The sequence below is a fragment of the Dipteris shenzhenensis genome, chromosome 9, assembly GCF_047967505.1.
Source record: "Dipteris shenzhenensis isolate YYH24624 ecotype China chromosome 9, Dip_SZ_1.0, whole genome shotgun sequence".
Classification (NCBI taxonomy): Eukaryota; Viridiplantae; Streptophyta; class Polypodiopsida; order Gleicheniales; family Dipteridaceae; genus Dipteris; species Dipteris shenzhenensis.
Genome location: NC_141604.1, coordinates 624,830 through 645,716, shown reverse-complemented (window position 1 = coordinate 645,716; position 20,887 = coordinate 624,830). Strand labels below are relative to the sequence as shown.

The 20,887-nt window shown below is 43.7% G+C and overlaps 3 pseudogenes; all 3 read left to right on the top strand.

Moving 5' to 3' along the window:
• Positions 1-4,853: 4,853 nt before the first annotated feature.
• On the top strand, positions 4,854-6,074 carry LOC147898044 (25S ribosomal RNA; annotated as a pseudogene).
• LOC147898043 (25S ribosomal RNA) lies at positions 6,075-7,775 on the top strand (annotated as a pseudogene).
• Positions 7,776-14,250: 6,475 nt separating this feature from the next.
• LOC147898042 (uncharacterized) lies at positions 14,251-14,952 on the top strand (annotated as a pseudogene).
• The last annotated feature ends 5,935 nt before the right edge of the window (positions 14,953-20,887 follow it).

Below are 20,887 nucleotides of genomic sequence, written 5' to 3'. Positions count from 1 at the left end.
CACCTTGTCAACCTAACTGGAGTAAAACTAACCTAATGTAAGTCAAACTAACCGAACTCACCTCCCCTAGAGTAGAGTTAGTATAAGTTAGGGTAAAACTAACCTATGGTTATCCTAGCCTAACTAACCTATAGTAGATACCTCTGTGTAAATCTATCTTGTGCTCAACATCCAATCATCTCCTCTAGAAAGGGTGCAAGCCGAATATCCCACAAACGGTGTTGATTAAGACAGTAGGACGGTGGTCATGGAAGTCAAAATCTGCTAAGGAGTGTGTAACAACTCACCTGCCGAATCAACTAGCCCCGAAAATGGATGGAACTGAAGCGCACGACCTATACCCGGCCATCAGGGCGAGTGCGAGGCCCCGATGAGTAGGAGGGCATGGGGGTCATGGCGCAACTCCGGGTGCGAGCCCGAGTGAAACGGCCACCACTATAGATCTTGGTGGTAGTAGCAAATATTCAAATGAGAACTTTGAAGATAGAAGTGGAGAAAGGTTCCATGTGAACAACGATTGGACATGGGTTAGTCGATCCTAAGAGATGGGATAGTCCTGTGTTAAGGGCGCACTATGCGCCACACATCGAAAGGAAATCAGGTCAATATTCTCGAACCGGGATGTGGCGGTCGACGATAATGTGACCGAATCCGAAGATGCCAGCGGGGGCCCTGAGAAGAGTTCTCTTTTCTTTCTAACAGCCCGTCCACCCTGAAATCGGATCACCCAAGGATAGGGTCCTATGGCTGGTAAAGCGCCGCACGTCTCGCGGTGTCCGGTGCACCCTCGGTGGCCCATGAAAATTTGGAGGAGCGATTGCCGATCATGCCCGGTCGTACTCAACCGCATCAGGTCTCCAAGGTGAACAGCCTCTGGTCGATAGAAAAATGTAGGTAAGGGAAGTCGACAAAATGGATCCGTAACTTCGAGAAAAGGATTGGCTATGAGGGCTATGTGGACTTGCCTTATGCGGTGCCCGAGCATGCGTGGGTGATGCATTTTGTGGGCAAGTGAAATGCCTTTGGATGGCGGGGCATGCCTCGGCTCTTGTCGATAAGCACGATCCACCCTCTCGAGGTGGGTTGCCTCCCACGACCGCACGCCACATTGCATGCATAGTCAAAACACACGGCTCGCACCATTTGTGTATTCGAGGATAGCTACCTAGTTGATCCTGCCCAGTAGTCATATGCTTGTCTCAAAGATTAAGCCATGCATGTGTAAGTATAAAATCTCTTGTACTCTGAAACTACGAATGGTTCATTAAATCACTTATAGTTTATTTGATGGTACCTTGCTACTCGGATAACCATAGTAATTCTAGAGCTAATACATGCACCAACTCACGTGTCTCTCTCTCGGGTGGGGTATTCTACTCCCACCTGTTCCCTCATCCCCCCTTATGCACGTGCGTGACTCCCCCCCCCAACCCCACCTTGTGCGTGTATGCACCCCTCCCGATCCCCCCTTGTGCGCGTGTGCACCCTACCCCCCTGCTCACCCCCCTTGTGCACATGCGCCCCCCCCTCAACCCCCCCTTGCATGCATCCCCTCGCCCCCCCTGTGTCTGCATGCGCAAAACCTCGACCCCCCTTTGTTCGCATGTGCAAAACTCCCCCCCTCCCTCATCCCCCCCTTGCGTGCATCCCCTCACCCCCCCCTTTGTCCGCATGCACAAACCCCCCCCTTTTGTGCGCATGTGCACCCCCCTTGCGTGCATCCTTTCGCCCCCCGCTTTGTGTACATGTGCACCCCCCCCTTCTCTCATCCCCCTTGTGTACATGCCCCCCCCCCAACAACCCCCTTGTGCGCATGCACCCCCCCCACCCCCCCCCAAAACCAACCCCCCTTGTGTGCATGCATACCCCCCCACCCCCACCCCCCCTTGCGCACATCGCCCCTTGCCCCCCCCCAACACCCCCCCATTGTGCGCTTGCACACCCCCCCTTGTGCACATGCCCCCTTGCACCCCATCTGCCATTGCCGCCCCCCCTTCCCTCATCCCCCCTTGTGCGCATGCCCCCCCCCTCCCCCTTCCCTCATCCCCCCTTGTGGGCATGCACCCCTCCTTCCCTCATCCCCCCTTGTGCACATGCACCCCCCCCCCTTCCCTCATCCCCCCTTGTGCACATGCCCCCCCTCCCCCTTCCCTCATCCCCCCTTGCGCCCATGCGCACCCCCCCCTTCTCTCAACCCCCCTTGTGTGCATCCTCCCCCGCACCCCCCCGTCCCCCCTTGCACCCATGCGCCCCCCCGCCCATCCCCCCCTTTCCCTAGTAGCGGCGAGCGAATCGGAAAGAGCCCAGCTTGAGAATCGTGGGGCCTCGTCATGCGAATTGTAGTCTGGAGAGGCGTCCTCTGCAACGGGGACCACCCAAGTCCCCTGGAAAGGGGCATCGGAGAGGGTGAGAGCCCCGTCAAGCTCGGACCCTATTGCTTCGCGAGGCGCCATCGGTGAGTCGGGCTATTTGGGAATGCAGCCCTAAGCGGGTGGTAAATTCGATCCAAGGCTAAATATGGGTAAGAGACTGATAGCGAACAAGTATCACGAGGGAAAGCTGAAAAGGACTTTGAAAAGAGAGTTAAAAAGTGCTTGAAATTGTCGGGAGGGAAGCGAATGGAGGCTGCGGGTGCCTCGGTCGGATGCGAAATGGTGAGAGCTCTGGTCTGCTGCTCGGCACGGGGCACTGGCCAGTGCGGGCCAGTGCGACGGGACAAGAGCGATATTTTGATGGCCCGCCTATGCCATCATGCCGACCAAGGCACAAAGCGCACACCACTCGTGGCAAGCTTTATGCACCTGCGCGCTTGAGGTGCTAGCGTTCTGGACTTTCCGTCTGACCCATCTTGAAACACAGACCCAGGAGTCTAACATGTATGCGAGCCGGTGGGTGGCAAACCCATGGAGGCATAAGGAACCTGAGAGGTGGGATCCCCCCCACGGGGTGCGCCATTGTTGACTCTGTGCCAACATGAACTTATGTAGAAAGAGAATGTGTTACAACTTTGTGATACAACTTTGTGTTACGACTTCTACATACGACTTCTACATGTAGAAAGCGAATGTGTTACAACTTTGTGTTACAACTTCTACATACGACTTCTACATGTGAAAGAGAATGTGTTACAACTTTGTGTTACAATTCCTACATGCAGAGAGAGAAGCTCTCCAACTTGTACAAATACCCCATAATGGAATGAAGCCTAGACTCTTTGGGGCATTGTGTTGAGTCTACTTTGGTATTCCAAGCATTTGTCTCAAGTGCCCATGCTTCCTTGCACTCCACGTCCAAAAGCATGCTCTAACCCTGCAACTCCTCCTCCCCTCTCCTCTAATCTTGCAACCCAATCTCTCCCTCTCCTCCTCCCTCCTCCTCCTCCCTTCTCCTCCTCCCTCTTCCTCCTCCTCCTCCCTCCTCCTCCCTCCTCCTCCTCCCTCCTCTCTCTTCTTCCCCCCATGCTCTTACACCTTCTTCCTCTCCCACTCCTATGCTCCCCCTAAACCCTTAGTTCCTCAACCCTTAAGAGGAGATAAGATTCTTGACTACAGAATACAAATTGTATGGTGCAAAAGCATTACAGCAGGAACGACTCACATGCCACAAGCTAAACAACCACTGGATTACGCACATGGAATCCGAACTCTGAAATCAAAATAAGCCATAACCCGAGTATGGGTAATAAAATGGATCCGGGAGTAATGGATTTGGGAGTATGTTGACTCTGTGCCAACATGAACTTATGTAGAAAGAGAATGTGTTACAACTTTGTGTTACAACTTCTACATACGACTTCTACATGTAGAAAGAGAATGTGTTACAACTTTGTGTTACAACTTTGTGATACAACTTTGTGTTACAACTTCTACATACGACTTCTACATGTAGAAAGAGAATGTGTTACAACTTTGTGTTACAACTTTGTGATACAACTTTGTGTTACAATTCCTACATGCAGAGAGAGAAGCTCTCCAACTTGTATAAATACCCAATAATGGAATGCAGCCCACACTCTTTGGGGCATTGCATCGAGTCTACTTTGGTATTCCAAGCATTTGTCTCAAGTGTCCATGCTTCCTTGCATTCCACATCCAAAAGCATGTCCTAACCTTGAAACTCCTCCTCCCCTCTCCTGCAACCTTGCAACCCACCCTCTCCCTCTCCTCCTCCCTCCTCCTCCTTCCTCCTCCTCACCCTCTCCCTCTCCTCCTCCATCCTCCTCCGTCCTCCTCCTCCTCCGTCCTCCTCCTCCTCCTCCCTCCTCCTCCTCCTCCTCCCTCCTCCTCCTCCTCCTCTCTCGTCCTCCTCCCTCGTCCTCCTCTCTCCTCTCTTTTCTTTCCTCCATGCTCTTACACCTTCTTTCTCTCCCACTCCTATGCTCCCCCTAAACCCTTTGTTCCTCATCCCTTAAACTCCATGATCTAGGAGGGAGACGAGTTCTCCACCATGTACTCTATCCTGAACCTTGGTGGAACCTCCTTTTAACCCTGGACTCCTTCTAAACCGTGGAACCTTCTTCTAAACCCTAGAACTCCTTCTGAACCCTGGAACCTCCTTCTAACCCTGGAACCTCCTTCTAACCTTGGAACCTCCTTCTGAACCTTGTTTCCTCCTTCTAACCCTGGACTCCTTCTAAACCCTGGAACTCCTAAACCTTGGAACCTCCTTTTAACCCTTAAACTCCTCCTAAACCCTACAACCCCCAATGAAGGCGAAAGCCTTCATTACCTCAATCATGATGATACATGTTCCTTTTACACATGCATGCACTTTGTTTGCTTACCACACTTAAGCCTACGTCTCTCACCAGAACACGACTCGAGGTCCTAAGCTACATGTATACTACAATGACAACCCCAATATATCTGTAGGTGATAAAAAGCCTTGGAACCCTACATACTAAGAGAACCCAACTCTTCCTACGAAAGTAGTAGGAAAGAGACAACAACCATCGACTGACCGTGATCTTCTGTGAAAGGTTTGAGTGGGAGCATACCTACTAGGACCCGAAAGATGGTGAACTATGCCTGAGCAGGGCGAAGCTAGAGGAAACTCTGGTGGAGGCTCGTAGTGATATTGACATGCAAATTGTTCGTCACACTTGGGTATAGGGGCAAAATACTAATCAAACCATCTAGTAGCTAGTTCCCTCTGAAGTTTCCCTCAATATAGCTAGAGCTCGTTGCACAGTTTTATCGGGTAAAGCGAATGCTTAGAGGCATCGGGGGTGTAACACCCTCGACCTATTCTCAAAATTTAAATAGGTAAGCGGCCGTGGTTGCTCCATTGAGCCCCGGTGCATAATGGGAGCTCCAAGTGGGCCATTTTTGGTAAGCAAAATTGGCGATGCAGGATGAACCGAAAGTCGGGTTATAGTGCCGAATTGCGCACTAACCTAGATTCCACAAAGGGTGTTGATTGATTAAGATAGAAGGACGGTGGTCATGGAAGTCGAAATCCGCTGAGTGTGTAACAACTCACCTGCCGAATCAACTAGCCCCGAAAATGGATGGCGCTGAAGCGCATGACCTATACCTGACCATTAGGGCAAGTGCGAGGCCCCGATGAGTAGGAGGGCATGGGGGTTGTGGTGTAGCTCTGGGCGCGAGCTCGAGTGAAATGGCCCCTAGTGCAGATCTTGGTGGTAGTAGCAAATATGCAAATGAGAACTTTGAAGACTGAAGTGGAGAAAGGTTCCATGTGAATAACAATTGGACATGGGTTAGTCAATCCTAAGACATGGGGCAATCTTGTGTCAAGGGTGCACTGTGCGCCACACATCGAAAGGGAATCGGGTCAATATTCTCGAACCGAGATGTGGTGGTGGACGGTAATGTGACCAAATTCGGAGATGTCAGGGGGGCCTAGGAAGAGTTCTCTTTTCTTTTTAAGAACCCGCCCACCCTGAAATTGGATCACCCGGAGATAGGGTCTAGCAGTTGGTAAAGCACCACACGTCTCGCGATGTCAGGTGCACCCCCGCCGACGGCCCGTGAAAATCTGGAGGAGTGATTTCCGATCACGCCCGGTCATACTCAACCGCATCAGGTCTCCAAGATGAACAAACTTTGGTTGATAGAACAATGTAGGTAAGGGAAGTCGGCAAAATGGATCCGTAACTTTGGGAAAGGGATTGGCTCTGAGGGCTGGGTCTAGGGGTCTAGGAACTGACCCCGGAGGCTATTGGGGGTCTGCCCAAGCTGCACTAGCAGCCAACGTGGACCTCTGTGTGTTGACTGGGCGCGACGGGCACAGAACATCATCCCTTGCGGGACGGCCCTCCCTAGGCGGTGAACAACCATCTCAGAACTGGTACGGACAAGGGGAATCCGAGTGTTTAATTAAAACAAAGCATTGTGATGGTCCCTGCGGATGTTGATGCAATGTGATTTTTGCCTAGTGCTCTGAATGTCAAAGTGAAGAAATTCAACCAAGCACGAGTAAACGGCGGGAGTAACTATGACTCTCTTAAGGTAGCCAAATGCTTCGTCATCTAATTAGTGATGCACATGAATGGATTAATGAGATTCCCACTATCCCTATCTACTATCCAGCAAAACCACAGCTAAGGGAATGGGCTTGGAAGAATCAGTGCAATGAAAGAAGACCTTGTTGAGCTTACGACTTTGTGAAATGAGTTGAGAGGTGTAGAATAAGTGGGAGCTTCTAGCGCAAGTGAAATACCACTACTTTTAACGTTATTTTACTTACTTGGTGAGGTGGAGGCAAGGCTCGGCCCCTACTTTTGGACTTAAGGTGCATCCGTGCGCCGATCCAGGTGGAAGACATTGTCAAGTGGGGAGTTTGTGGCTGGGGTGGCACATCTGTTAAAAGATAATGTAGGTGTCCTAAGATGAGCTCAATGAGAACATAAATCATGTGGAACACAAGGGTAAAAGCTCATTTGATTTTGATTTTCAGTACGAATACAAACTATGAAAACACGGCCTATCGATCCTTATGTAAACTACTCGGTGCTTTCTATCAATTCAGAGAACAGATTTTGCAGCAGAGGCATTTGAATGAAATGATTGCGAGTTGCCAAACACATATACTTGAACTTAAGAGTTTGCAATTAAGCTGGAATTAAGACTTATACAGCAAAGTGACATCATTGGAAATTGCAATATGATTGAGGGGCCAAGATGGGCCCCCCCCCTTATCCAGGCTCACTTTATTATTGAAAATGGAGATACGAGACCAAGGTGCAATGCTAATTTTTGGAATTTGAAGCTAGAGGTGTCAGAAAAGTTACCACAGGGATAACTGGCTTGTGGCAGCCAAGCGTTCATAGTGACGTTGCTTTTTGATCCTTCGATGTCGGCTCTTCCTATCATTGTGAAGTAGAATTCGCCAAGTGTTGGATTGTTCACCCACCAATAGGGAACGTGAGCTGGGTTTAGACCATCATGAGAAGGTTAGTCCTACTAATGAGCGGTGTTGCACTAGCGATCCAACTTAGTATGAGAGGAACCATTGATTCACATAATTGGTCATTGCGCTTGGTTGAAAAGCCAGTGGCGCAAAGCTATCATGTGTAGGATTATGACTGAATGCCTCTAAGTTAGAATCCATGCTAGACGCGGCGCTCTCTACCTCCCCGATTGTTACTTGACTGATAGTAGGGATGCCTGTGCATCCTCGAGAGCATGTGTTGAGAGCCTCCCTAGAGGTGGTCGAAGGAGCCGCCTCGTGGACTCTGAATGGCAATTCCAGATGATCAGGGAGATGAATCCTTTGCAGATAACTTCAATATGTGGCCGCTACACCAATTTGTCCCCTCCTTTCCATGGCCCCCCCATGGCCCATCTCCTCGTGTCTCTCTCTCGGGTGGGGTTTTCTGCTCCCCCCATTCCCTCATCCCCCCTTGTGCACGTGCGCGACTCCCCCCCCCCCCAATCCCACCTTGTGCATGTATGCACCCCCCCGATCCCCCGTTGTGTGCATGCACACCCCATGTTAAAGCACATGGATCGAGCTCTCTTATGGACCCTAATCTCCTCTAATGACAACACTAATCTAAGGTGGATGAATCCTAAGAGTGATCATGATCTATAACTCAAGTCAATTAGGTTCCAAGATAGATTAGCTTGGACTCATAAAAAGAATCTTGAGATAGTGCAAAGTGCTTGATTGATATTACTTCAAATGAACCTCCCTTTTATAGGTGAGAGTACTTACATCCATTTGCTTGCTCACATGTGGGATGTCTCCTCCATGCCATGTGGCAGCTTGCCCTTTACTCATACCTTTGCTCTACATGTGCTCATGGCACCACAACTCTCAACACCTCCCCTTGGTGCCATGATCCTTTGGCTACTGCAAGGTGGTCAGATGTGAGTTACAAGATCAAATCCTCCCCTGGGTGCCTACATGGCTACTCTCAGGTGGTGAGGCTTGATTTACAAAATATAGGCACGGTTGGCAAGGTTTTTTTTTTTTTTTTTGGTTTCTCAATACATTCCATTGATGTCGCCTTTTTGCTCATGGCTTGATGACGACTCCACATAGTTGACTTGCTGGTTCTTCAATCTGCAATCTTCTTCCTTGTGTCCCAGCTTCTTGCAATGGTGACACTTTGGTTTGTTCTTCAATCTGCCATCCTTCCGCAATGGTAGCACTTCGTTGATGTTTTATTGAATAGTGCTTGTTCTTCATTATAGCTGTTGCGTGTAGATGTCGATGTCGATGTCGATGCCTTCAACTCTCTTTCTTTTTCAAGAAGAGAGGATACACATTCCTCAAACTTTGGATCTGGCAAATTCTTCAAAGTGGTTGTTAGTGCACTGTACTCCACAGGCATGCTTTTAAGGAGAATTGCAAGTGCATCTTTCTCCCCTACTTTTGCATTTATGCCTTCTAGTTGGGTAATAATGCTTTTGATTTTGTTGACAAATTGTGCCATGGATTCATTGAAGCCCATGTGCATACCATAGAATTCAATCTTAAGATGGATTTCTTGGTTTTTGGCTTTTGCACCAAACATTGTGTTCAACTCATCCCATGCATCCTTGGCATGAGGAGCAGGATAGGAAAGTGTAACAGGGCATGCCCTTGGTGTGGAGCCATTTGCCTTCATCCTCTCTCCCATGCCCAACAGCATGACACGGTGCACCAACCCGCTGGTCTCCATGGCCGTCTCTATGCATGTCCTTCTTCCCATGCAAATGATCTCTTCCCATATTCATGCTTTCAAAGTATAGTAAAAAATAAGGCATTCCTACACAACGGTAAGAGAGAGGCCTTCAAAGACTTCGAAAAGGTTTTTCCAAATTGGAAGACCCCTTCAGATATTGATGCTGTTGCCTCCAAACAGGTCAGAGAATATATCTTTGCCACGTATCAACCTCAACTTGTGGAGAAGTATCCCGGGTCCAAGGCATGTGCAAACATGCCACTTGAGTACAATCTTGATATCAACTTGATTCGCAATAGACTTTGTAACCAGCTAGTCTCAGACAAAGATACCCTTGAGCAAATCCTCAAGGACATATAGTACCATAGTAATCATTGAGGTTACTATATACTGCAGGTGAAGGGCCCGTTGAACCTCTAGAATTTGTGAAATAGTCATTACCAGATATTAGAAGTGGTGGTCTTATTTAGGACTAAGTGCAGGTGAAGGGCCTATCTAACCTCTAGAATATGTGAAATAGTCATTACCAAATATTAGAAGTGGTTGCCTTATTTAGGACAGAGTGCAGGTGAAGGGCCCATCGAACCTCTATAATATGTGAAAGAATCATTTCCAAATATTAGAAGTGGTTGCCTTATTTAGGACTGAGTGCAAGTAGGTTTGATGGGAAACAATGAGACTAGAGCTACCACTAAAGCTTTTTTTATGCCAACAATAAGTTTTGTTTTAAAAGGATTTCTTTAAATTTGTAGATAGTGAATATTTTAGTTCTATACTATATAGAGAACTTTTTGGTGCCTTATGTATGAAGACTCTCTCCTATTGAGATTGACTCTTGTGTATTCTAGGTATGGCAATGCTCTCTGTGTGTGCTCTCGCACAGTAGAGTGAAGCTTAATGAGAGCTTAATATTCTCTTACAAAGATATAGCGTTATACGAATGTTGAAGCTTGCATTCATGCATGAGATAAATGTTGGTTTGCTATGAATACCATGGTGTTGTCAAGAGGAAGCTAGTGAAAAGAATCTCCCCTATTGGAAATTCTCAGCATAGGTTGCTCACGATTAGGTTAAAGAGAAGAAAATTATTCAGGTCAAGGACAAGATCAATTTGTAGGCAATTCTTGGTATCGAAAGTGTAGCTGGGAGGTAGCAAGCTAAGGGTCTCCACTTCCGGACCACTTTCGGGTGAGTGTGACACCCACTCGAGTGAAAATACAAAGGTTTTGCTTCGGTCTGTAATACCTCGATCGAGGTATTATCTCCAATGAAAATCACACACGAGGACAACCGAGCCAAAGCCAATACCTCGATCGAGGTCCTGGACTTTTTTGACCGAATACCTCGATCGAGATCTCCTGGCATGCCACCTATACCTCGTTCGAGGTATCATGGCAATCCAGCTATACCTCGATCGAGGTATTGTGGCAAGTCCACATACCTCGATCTCGATCGTGTCAAATACCTCGATCGAGGTATGTGCCATCCGATAGGGCAGTTGACATACCTCCATCGAGGTATGCTGGACTGATGACTTGGCCACATGTCCAATACGTCGATTGAGGTATGTGGCATCCGGCTGGCAGCTGACATATCTCGATCGAGGTATTGTGGCAGGTCCATACCTCGATCGAGATAGATGGACCGATGTGTATGGGGCATGTCAAATACCTCAATCGAGGTATAGAGGTATGACAGAGCGATGTATATGTGGCATGTCAAATACCTCAATCGAGGTATCGTGGCATGTCTATACCTCGATCGAGGTATGATGGATCGATATGTATGTTGCATGTGAAATACCTCGATCGAGGTAGGGAAACCCTAAATTTTCGTATATAAAGAGAGGGACCCCTCCTTATTCTTCATACCTCGATTGAGCTCCTCCTCATCGAAATCGACGGATTTGCGGGAGCTTGACGGAATTGCGGAAGTGATGGAGAACGACCGACGGACAACGACGGAGATGGATGGAGCGGGAGATTCCAGGTAAGGTTTTTTTTATGTAGCTTTTTTTTTTTGCAAAAATTTATTTAAATTTTAGTTTATAAAAATAATTATAAAATATTTCTAAATTTCACATGCATTTTAAAGTTTTTTAAAATTATTTTTGGAATTACGTAATTTTTTATTTAAAATGTGAAAATGTATATATTTTGTTTTTTAAAATCATCTTTTAAAAAAAAGAGATTAAAGTTATTTTTTAAATTAGTGCTATTTTTATTTAAATAAAAAAATATTTAAATTTTATTTTTAAAAATGATCTTTAAAAAAAAAAGAAAATAAGAGTTTAAGGTAGCTTTTATGTTATGTAAGTTATTTAAGTTAGTGAAGTTTTTATTTAAATGTCAAAAAGTATATAATTTATTTTTTAAAATCATCTATTAAAAAAAATATATAACTGAAGTTTTGAATTAAATATAACGTTTAAATTTTGTTTTTAGAAATCATCTATTAAAAAAAAGAAAATAAGAGTTTAAAGTAGCTTTTATATTATTTTAGTTTATAGGAATATGTAATCTAATTATAAAATATTTCAAATTTTCAAATGCATTTTAAAATTTTTTTAAATAATTTTTTTTAATTACATAATTTTTTATTTAAAATGTGAAAATGTATATATTTTATTTTTTGTATTCATCTATTTAAAAAAAGAGATTAAAGTAGGTTTTATGTTATTTTTCAAATTGGTGCTATTTTTATTTAAATAAAAAAACGTTTAAATTTTAGTTTTAAAAATCATCGTTTTTAAAAAAAGAAAATAAGAGTTTAAGGTAGCTTTTATGTTATTTAAGTTAGTGAAGTTTTTATTTAAATGTTAGAAAGTATATATTTTGTTTTTTAAAATCATCTATTAAAAAAAATATAGATTAAAGTAGTTTGCATGTTATTTTTTAAATTAGTGAAGTTTTGAATTAAATATAACGTTAAATTTTAGTTTATAAGAATAATTATAAAATATTTCTAAATTTCAAATGCATTTTAAAGTTTTTTTAAATTATTTTTAGAATTACGTTATTTTTTATTTAAAATGTGAAAATGTATATATTTTGTTTTTTAAAATCGAGATTAAATTTATTTTTTAAATTAGTGCTATTTTTATTTAAATAAAAAAACGTTTAAATTATATTTTTAAAAATGATCTTTAAAAAAAAAAGAAAATAAGAGTTTAAGGTAGCTTTTATGTTATGTAAGTTATTTAAGTTAGTGAAGTTTTTATTTAAATGTCAAAAAGTATATAATTTGTTTTTTAAAATCATCTATTAAAAAATATATATATAATTGAAGTTTATAAATTACTGAAGTTTTGAATTAAATATAACGTTTAAATTTTGTTTTTAGAAATCATCTATTAAAAAAAAGAAAATAAGAGTTTAAAGTAGCTTTTATATTATTTTAGTTTATAGGAATATGTAATCTAATTATAAAATATTTCAAATTTTCAAATGCATTTTAAAAATTTTTTAAATAATTTTTTTTAATTACGTAATTTTTTATTTAAAATGTGAAAATATAGATATTTTGTTTTTTAAATTCATCTATTAAAAAAAAGAGAGATTAAAGTAGGTTTTATGTTATTTTTCAAATTGGTGCTATTTTTATTTAAATAAAAAAATGTTTAAATTTTAGTTTTAAAAATCATCTTTTAAAAAAAAGAAAATAAGAGTTTAAGGTAGCTTTTATGTTATTTAAGTTAGTGAAGTTTTTATTTAAATGTCAGAAAGTATATATTTTGTTTTTTTAAATCATCTATTAAAAAAAAAAGAGATTAAAGTAGTTTGCATGTTATTTTTTGAATTAGTGAAGTTTTGAATTAAATATAACATTTAAATTTTGTTTTTAGAAATCATCTATTAAAAAAAAGAAATTATTGCGGTGTGCGTTTATCTATCTTTATGTGGAATATTATAGATTATATAGTTGGTTAAGAGTTGTTTCATAATTTAGGTAGAGTAAGTAGGCTGAGTTAACAAGCTAGAGCAAGATGATCTAGTTAAGGCCTAGTCAAAAAGTTGTTTAGGGCTAGCTATTCCCAACTAGCTAGGAGCCAGTCATGCCAACCAATCATTCAACAGATGCTCCAAGTCAAGCAGTATAACCAGGGTTATCTCAACGGCCATAACCTATCTCTATCCTATAAATATTGTCATTTCCTATATATTCTATACATTTCAATATGCTATTCTACATTAGTTTGACATATGTTTAGAGGTGCAATTTGACTTCCACTTGCAATTATTGAGAGGTGCATTTGTCCACCTTCATGTGGAATATTCTAGTATGCAGGTCTTGCCTTGGGTTATATCTTTCAAGTTAGCATCTATTCCTTGTAGTTTATTATAATGTATTGTACATACATTTTCTTTCTATCACTCAGTATCTTTAGATCTCTCTTCCAAAAATACACCTCTACTACATACTTTGACATGCTAGTAGAGCCCATGGTATTGTAGAGCCTCGAAAAATGGAGGGAGCATCTAGAACAAAAGCTATTTGCTATTAATTACAGCAAGGGTGGGTAGTATAAACAAGGAGAATGAGCTTGAAGAAACCGACTTTCTAAAGTAAACAACTTGTAAATAATTGTAAATATGAATTGAATTTGCAACATAGCACTGTTGTAGGCATAGCCACACATTTGGCCCATCTACCGGTAGGTGCATAGGATGATCCCAATGAAATCCTACCTCATCAAGGAGTACGTATAAATAGTTTTCATTACATAAATAGATTATAAGTCATATTGAATAGAATATTATTTTCATTACCCAAATAGAATATTAATTTCCATGTGTTTTTTTTGTGCATGCGCTAGCCAGCGCACAGGTTCTGGCACCACTGTTCATATGCAGATAGAGATTCTGAGAGCTGAGATGAGGGCACTGCAGGATGCTAGGGCACCCCCTCACTTGGTTGCAAGTCTAGATTCAGTCATTGAGGCTCTGGGTCGATTGGACACAGTTGAGGACGTTGTGGATACCTTTCAGGCACAGGCTGAGGCAGAGATCACTGGTCATGGCTTAGATTGGAGAGCCATTCGAGAGTTGTTTGAGCGTGAGTCACCTCACAGGTAGGCCTTAGAGGATATGTTTTGGGATGGTCACACTAAGGCAATGCAACCACGATCAGGGCTGCCCTTGCATATTTTACGTTGTAGGCACCCCGTCATAGCAGCACACATTTATCCGAGATATCTCGCTGCGAATGGTGGTCGATTGCCTCACAACCATCAGATAGCCAAGTCATTTGCCATGCAGCTATACGCCGAGTTTGTGCTTGGTCATCGGGTAGACTACCTTAGTACCTGTCCAGGATTAGGAGCGGCGGAACATGGTAGGATGGGGCATCAGGAGTGTCAGAATGCAGGTTTTCGGCGTCGACGCGAGGCACTAGAGTTGCACACTATCCCTACACCAGCATTGCGAGTTGTTGGAGGACGGATTAGGAGGGATGTTCATTCAATGGCATCATCCTTGCACGACATGGTCTCTGCCCTATCGAGATCACTTTCGATTCCACCTCCCACATCTACACTACCTCCCACATCTACACCGCCTCAGCACGAGTTGGAGACTCGAGACGCACGGATTGTAGAGTTGGAGGCATTGTTGGCCGAGTCTAGGGATGAGGTTAGTTATTCTGATTATTTTAGTTTATTTTTTTGTTGCATGTTTTGAACTGAAGTTTTTTGGTTAATTCTCACCATGTACGTGACATGTTTGCATTGCAGGCACATCTATTGCGACAGGATATGGAGTCTCGTGTACGACTGTTGGAGGTAGATTTGGAGGAGCAGAGGATTCAGACATGCATAGCGTACCATCGTGCGGAGCACTATATTTTGTAGTTGAGACATATTAGTCGTGATTTATCTCGCCATAGGATCGACCCCAGTGTGGCCCTATACCCCGCTCCTCCTGTAGATGTGCCGACTAGGACACCCATAGATGCACCAGTCATAGCCAGGCTTCCTACCACCACTTGCGTCCTTTGCCACGAGGAGTTTGACACCGTAGGGTGGTTTGGACTAGGGTGCGGCCACATCGCGCATCTCCATTACATGACCCGCCACATGGTGGCATGATCAGTGTGCCCTATATGCTTTGCTGACATTGATGTGGCCACATACAGAGGACTAGGCATGGATGATCTCTATCTTGGTCATCGTCAGGCCATTGATCCATTCGCCCGCATGGTCTTGACAGAGTAGTACAGGGAGGAGGCACAGAGAGCTTTGCTGTAGCAGGAGGGTGCTGATACATCAGTGGTTGCAGCGTGTGTTCCGCGACACTTCTCATATGGTGATTTCATGCCAGGTGACGAGGCAGAGCAGAGGAGGCACGCCATATTGAGCGAGAGGCAGAGCTTCAGACATCATTGTAGCAGTGGGTGGAGCAGGGGTCGAGACCAGCGTCTTCTACATGTAGAGACGATTACTCGCGCTAGATTTGAGGCACGAGTATTCACAGATGCACGACTTTGGGAGCTAAGATGCGCATACATAGAGGAGGCGAGGGAGGCAAAGATGGCAGTAGTGGCTCGTGTAGCATGCCCTCCTCTTCATTAGGATGAGGCTGGCTCATCTCATGCAGGAGATGAGGCTGGCCCATCTGATCCGGCTTTGCCTGAGGGCACACAGCGGACGGTTGGGCAGCGGGTCATACAGGAGCCACGTCAGAGGATGACTAGAGGATCATATGTGGAGTTATCAGATTTTGATTCAGGATGATTGTTTAGGCTTCACAGATGATGATGATGATGTACACATTCATTTTGGTACTTTCATGATATTGTTCTTACTTTTATGATGTATGAGCATTTTCGTACTTTCATGATGTTCTTCTTACTTTGTTTGTCTCAGTTTATAGTTTGTTCAAATCTAACATAAACATTTAAAATTAGGAGTATGATTTTGAATTTCAATTATCTCAATTCACACATCTAATACATAAGGTATTTTAAAAAGAATGCCATGTGAAGTAATTGTAAACATTAAGCATTGAAAAAGTGTTCAAGTATAAGGTCTCTCTCTCTCTCTCTCTCTCTTTCTCGTGCTATGAAATTTATCATTTTGAATATCATATTGAATTTCGTATATATCAATGCTTGCAGTTATTACACTAAACCTAAGAGCCGTGCGAAGTTTCATCCCCATGTGCGTATTTAAAATTAAGAGTATGATTTTGAATTTCAGATATCTCAATTCACACATCTAATACATAAGGTATTTTAAAAATAATGCTGTGTGTTGTAATTGTAAACATTAAGCATTGAAAAGGTGTTCAAGTATAAGCTCTCTCTCTCTCTCTCTCTCTCTCTCTCTCTCTCTCTCTCTCTCTTTCTAGAGCTCTCTCCTGCTATGAACTTTATCGGGACTTTATCATTTTGAATATCATATTGAATTTTGTATATATCAATGCTTGCCATTTTTCATACGTAGTCACTAGTAGGGATTATACCTTCCACGTGGCACATATGAAATCAGTTGGAGACCAAATCTTGCGTGGATGTATGCATTATACCTTCCACGTGGCGCATACCAAATCAATTGGAGACCAAATCTTGCATGGATGTACGTCTAGGGTAGCCTAAGACCCGTGCAAAGTTTAATCCCCAACAGATAAGTCCACATGCGTATTTGGTTAGTACATGCACGATTTTTCATACACAATCACTAGACTAAGTAGGAAGTGCTTGCAAAAATGTATGCATTATACCTTCCACGTGGCACATACCAAATCAGTTGGAGACCAAATCTTGCGTGGATATATGTCTAGGGTAGCCTAAGAGCCGTGCGAAGTCCCAACAGGGTTTAGGGTTTTTTAGGGTTTAGGGTTTAGGGTTTAGTCATGCTAGTAGGGATTGTAAAAATGTATGCATTATACCTTCCATGTGGCGCATACCAAATCAGTTGGAGACCAAATCTTGCATGGATGTACGTGTAGGGTAGCCTAAGAACCGTGCGAAGTTTCATCCCCAACAAGGTTTAGGGTTTAGGGTTTAGGGTTTAGGGCTTAGTCGTGCTAGTAGGGATTTGTAAAAATCTACGCATTATACCTTCTACATGGCACATACCAAATCAGTTGGAGACCAAATCTTGCATGGATGTACGCCTAGGTTAGCCTAAGGGCCGTGCAAATTTTAATCCCCAACAGATAAGTCCACACGCGTATTTGGTTAGTACGTGCATCATTTTTCATACGTAATCACTAGTAGGGAGTGCTTGCAAAAATGTACACATTATACCATCCACGTGGCACATACCAAATCAGTTGGAGACCAAATATTGCGTGGATGTACGTCTAGGGTAGCCTAAGAGCCGTGTGAAGTTTCATCCCCAACAGGGTTTAGGGTTTAGGGTTTAGTCATGCTAGTAGGCATTGAAAAATGTACGCATTATACCTTCCACGTGGCGCATACCAAATTAGTTGGAGAGCAAATCTTGCATGGATGTACGTCTACGGTAGCCTAAGAACCGTGTGAAGTTTCATCCCCAATAGGGTTTAGGGTTTAGGATTTAGGGTTTAGGGTTTAGGGTTTAGGGTTTAGGGTTTAGTCGTGTTGTAGGGATTTGTAAAAATCTACGCATTATACCTTCCACATGGCGCATACCAAATCAGTTGGAGACCAAATCTTGCGTGGATGTACGTCTAGGGTAGCCTAAGAGCCATGCAAAGTTTAATTCCCAACAGATAAGTCCACATGCGTATTTCATTAGTACGTGCGCCATTTTTCATACGTAGTCATGCTAGTAGGGATTGTAAAAATGTACGCATTATACCTTCCACGTGGCGCATACCAAATCAGTTGGAGACCAAATCTTGCATGGATTTATGTCTAAGGTGGCCTAAGAGTCGTGCGTGTTGGAGGTGCAAATCTCTCATGGACAAAGGGGATAAGAAGAAGGAGAAAGGGTTGAATTATCCCACATACAAAGGTGTGTGGAAGATGAAGGGACATAAATAGTCCAAGTTACCCCTCCTATCTTCAATTCCCCCAAGCTTGTTGTAAGAAAATAGTATGCAGCGGAAGATAACAATAAAACGCAAGTACACGATGGAAAGCTGGAGAGAATACAAGAATTCTGATATACCAAACTGCTGATACAACTGATGGTTGGCTGTCCACCCGTGCGCTCTACAGACAGAGCTTCGATGGTGATCTAGACAGATGCTGGACGGATGACTATGAGCGTGAAGAACTGGTGATCTGATGATAGGGGGTGGCCACTTATATAGTGTAAGTGGTTGACGGTCGGCCCTGTAATAGGCAGTCGGCCTAATAGACAGTCGGCCTGGAAGACCACCGACCCTTCAGAAAACATGCCGTCGGGCAGATGAAGGATCGCGCATAGGTCATACCGTCTGATGAGTCTGTTCCTCGAAGTACTCCTCCTCATTCTGCAACTCTGCTTTAGATACGGGCACAAGGTGAGTTACTTTTACGGCTGATGATAACAACAAAACGCATGTACTTCTTCTTATCCCCTTTGTCCATCTGGTCGCATGAAAATCCTGCCAGGTTTTTGCCAAACCTCAATGCCGAGGCAAAAGTGCATGAGCCCCAAATCTGTCATCTCAAACTCGGAACTCAACGACTCCCTCAACTGTTGCAGCATCTTCTCATGATCTCCTGTGATGATCAAGTCATCCACGTAAAGGACTATTACCACATACTTGCCATCCTGCTTACAAACATACAGGTTAGCATCAGAAGCACTTTTTGAGAAACCAATAGATATGAGAAAGCTATCAATCCGTTGGTACCATGCCCTTGGGGCCAGTTTCAGCCCGTACAATGCCTTCTTTAGTCTGCAAACCTTGTTCTCTGAATTGGGCACCTCAAATCCTGGTGGCTGGAACACATATACCTCCTCCTTGAGATGTCCATTCAAGAACGCAGATTTCACGTCCATTTGAAACACCGGCCACTGCTTATGAGCAGCCAAGGCAAGTACCACCCGAATAGTTGTCATCCTTGCTGTAGGAGCAAAGGAATCCTCAAAATCAAAGCCTTCAACTTGAGAGTATCCTTGTGCAACAAGCCTAGCCTTGTACTTTTCCAAAGATCCATCAGATTTGTACTTGGCCTTCCATACCCATTTGGTACCAATGATCTTCCTTTTTTCTGGACGATCAACCAAGTCCCAAGTCTGATTCTTCATGATGCTGTCATACTCCTCTTGCATGGCAGCTTTCCAATTTGGATCCGCCATTGCCTCATCCAAATTCATAGGCTCTTGAACTTTCATAATCTCAGCCATCAAGGCCATATTGACTATGTGTTCAGAAGCCCTTTTCTGCTCCTCTATCCTCTTTGATCGTCGAAGTCCATCTGCAGATGACTCTGCCAAGTCTGGAACCGGATTCTTCTCATCAAAGAGCTACCTTGCCCACTTTGGAAGTGGCTTACCTTGTGGAGCCAAGGCATGTTGTGGTGTTGGTGGAGTTTGTTCCTCGAAGTACTCCTCCTCATTCTGCAACTCTGCTTTAGATACGGGCACAAGGTGAGTTACTTTTACGGCTGATGATAACAACAAAACGCATGTACTTCTTCTTATCCCCTTTGTCCATCTGGTCGCATGAAAATCCTGCCAGGTTTTTGCCAAACCTCAATGCCGAGGCAAAAGTGCATGAGCCCCAAATCTGTCATCTCAAACTCGGAACTCAACGACTCCCTCAACTGTTGCAGCATCTTCTCATGATCTCCTGTGATGATCAAGTCATCCACGTAAAGGACTATTACCACATACTTGCCATCCTGCTTACAAACATACAGGTTAGCATCAGAAGCACTTTTTGAGAAACCAATAGATATGAGAAAGCTATCAATCCGTTGGTACCATGCCCTTGGGGCCTGTTTCAGCCCGTACAATGCCTTCTTTAGTCTGCAAACCTTGTTCTCTGAATTGGGCACCTCAAATCCTGGTGGCTGGAACACATATACCTCCTCCTTGAGATGTCCATTCAAGAACGCAGATTTCACGTCCATTTGAAACACCGGCCACTGCTTATGAGCAGCCAAGGCAAGTACCACCCGAATAGTTGTCATCCTTGCTGTAGGAGCAAAGGAATCCTCAAAATCAAAGCCTTCAACTTGAGAGTATCCTTGTGCAACAAGCCTAGCCTTGTACTTTTCCAAAGATCCATCAGATTTGTACTTGGCCTTCCATACCCATTTGGTACCAATGATCTTCCTTTTTTCTGGACGATCAACCAAGTCCCAAGTCTGATTCTTCATGATGCTGTCATACTCCTCTTGCATGGCAGCTTTCCAATTTGGATCCGCCATTGCCTCATCCAAATTCATAGGCTCTTGAACTTTCATAATCTCAGCCATCAAGGCCATATTGACTATGTGTTCAGAAGCCCTTTTCTGCTCCTCTATCCTCTTTGATCGTCGAAGTCCATCTGCAGATGACTCTGCCAAGTCTGGAACCGGATTCTTCTCATCAAAGAGCTGCCTTGCCCACTTTGGAAGTGGCTTACCTTGTGGAGCCAAGGCATGTTGTGGTGTTGGTGGAGTCTGTTCCTCGAAGTACTCCTCCTCATTCTGCAACTCTGCTTTAGATACGGGCACAAGGTGAGTTACTTTTACGGCTGATGATAACAACAAAACGCATGTACTTCTTCTTATCCCCTTTGTCCATCTGGTCGCATGAAAATCCTGCCAGGTTTTTGCCAAACCTCAATGCCGAGGCAAAAGTGCATGAGCCCCAAATCTGTCATCTCAAACTCGGAACTCAACGAC